Source organism: Aplysia californica, unplaced genomic scaffold (genome assembly GCF_000002075.1).
Source record: "Aplysia californica isolate F4 #8 unplaced genomic scaffold, AplCal3.0 scaffold00169, whole genome shotgun sequence".
NCBI classification, from domain to species: Eukaryota; Metazoa; Mollusca; class Gastropoda; order Aplysiida; family Aplysiidae; genus Aplysia; species Aplysia californica.
Window position 1 is genome coordinate 1,175,401 of NW_004797439.1, and position 2,155 is coordinate 1,177,555.

The 2,155-nt window shown below is 42.2% G+C and overlaps 1 protein-coding gene across 1 annotated transcript in view; it reads right to left on the reverse strand.

Annotated features, from left to right (window-relative positions):
• LOC101849374 (elongation factor 1-delta) overlaps positions 1-361 on the reverse strand; it is a 68,766-nt gene extending 68,405 nt beyond the window's left edge. The window contains exon 1 of the mRNA XM_035969682.1: positions 287-361. The gene's annotated coding sequence lies outside the window, so the exon portion shown is untranslated. The remainder of the gene's footprint in view (positions 1-286) is intronic.
• Positions 362-2,155: the final 1,794 nt, after the last annotated feature.

A 2,155-nucleotide genomic window follows, 5' to 3' on the forward strand; every position in this document is an offset into this window, starting at 1 on the left:
CCCCCCCCCCCCCCCCCTCTCTCTCTCTCTCTCTCTCTCTCTCTCTCCAAAGCACTTGACCTTTGTGTGTTCACTAATGACCAAGTCCGAACTCGCACAGCACCGTTTATTTATCCACTTGTTCTCTGTTGAGCTACACGCCTGGAACCAAAGACTGACACGTCACAGCAGATAGTAGATGTATAGATCTAGAGACAAAGTCTATGACAGAGATGAGATTGAGAGAACAGATAAGACGGCTAGGCTAAAAGGCAGGAAAGGAAGCACAATAAATTTTAATTCCTACCTTCGCAGGTTCGAGCAGGTCTGAAGTAAGCCTCTAATCCGTATACACAACAGACTCGTGCACTCAGTCACACAAATAGACTTGCCTCAGCGAATAAGACTAACAAAATCGATTCAGCTGGAGATGCGGTCTAAACTTCGATCAATTCTCTCGCGCACGCATTCAACTGCTTATTTCACCACGGACCACAGCTCGCTGTTTGGTGGTGGTGTGAGAATCCAGTCAGTATTGCCAAGGTCTGGGTCGAGCAACCAAATTATTTTAACACAACAGCAGACTCAAGCAGTCAATGCTCCGCAGGCTAGGCTATGCTGCTATGAACTAAAATGTTTCTTCTTCTTTCCCCTGTGGCTCTGTTTACTGTTTATTAGACTCTACAACTACAAGCGAGTGCAAGTCGAGGTCACGAGCCCAGCAAACAGCACAGGAGGCCTTGCTTTCTTGCTTGACGTAGGCTAGGCGAGAATCTGCCTGCTGCCTGCAGCGTGCGTGCGTGCGCGCGTGTGTGAAAGTCTTCACTAGCAGTTAGTGAGCGAGCGAGCACTGAGCAGGCCAGGCCAGGCCAGGGGAGGGGAGGGGAGAGCCAAGGGGTGAGCGGAGCTAGCCGAGCGTTCAGTCCACGAGTCCGCAATGATGCGCCACGCCACGCCACGCCACGCGCGTGAGAGGGAAGCGTGTGGAGGTGGAGGCCAAGTTGAGTAAAGGAATAAACTGTTCTAACTAACGCGTTACTTATCATGTTCGCGAGTTGATCTAATTCCATCGCGTGAGGTCAATTAATTACTTGTTGTTCCACGCGTGGATGGGGTGATAATATAATTGGACGTTCTAGGAAGTTTAGGAAGATGATTTACCACCACCACCAACAACAACATCAATAACAACAACAACAACTACAACAACAGTAGCAGCAGCAGGAGTAGCGGCGACAGCAGTATTGACAATGATCAATGATAATGACAGTTAAAATAATTACTTTGAATATAAATGCTATGGTAATGACTATCAGTAATAATACATTATAAATGAATATTGATATTGATACAATATATTGATTAACGATCTTCGATATATTTTTTCTTTCATTATTACTTCTTTATGTATTATTATCATCATCTTTTATCTTTAAAAAAATAGTACTAGATCTAATAATAATTTATTATTATTATCACTGTAATTGGGTGTTTATACATCTACTCTGTGTCTATTTAGACCATTTCGGAGGTGGGATCATGATCATTATCATGATCATCATTTGAAGAAGAAGAAGAAGAAGAAGAAGAAGAAGAAGAAGAAGAAGAAGAAGAAGAAGAAGAAGAAGAAGAAGAAGAAGAAGTTAATGTCTAAGTTGGCCTACCGAAGCAGCTCATTATGAATACCGTACTTTATGTATACAAAGTTTGGGTATATAGTAATTTTATTCATGACCCGAGTACCACATTACTGGTTCGTCACTGAAAGTAGCTGTTGAAGAGTTCCGTTTCTCCATGCCGCTCCTACTTTTTTCCCCCCAGTTCCCAGTGCTCACTCAGCACTCGGACTCGGCACAGCTGACTGGAAAAGTGCTCATATTTTCATTCTTCCTTAAGTATGGTAAATCATATTTTCATTGATTGCATCTTTTTGTGGGCATAACAATGATGAGACAGGACATAATATATAATATACAAACAAACACATTCACGTATTCCTACAAGTATCAGCAGCAATATAAAGGTTACGATATAAGTACTATAAAAAGCAATGAATCAAAGGAAGAGTGACAAACAAGAGACGCCTTGTACTAAAAATCAGGAGAAAAACATTACCAATCGGTGATTTTTTTTACTACAATGACAAAACCAAGTACCATCATTTTTCGGGGGGGGG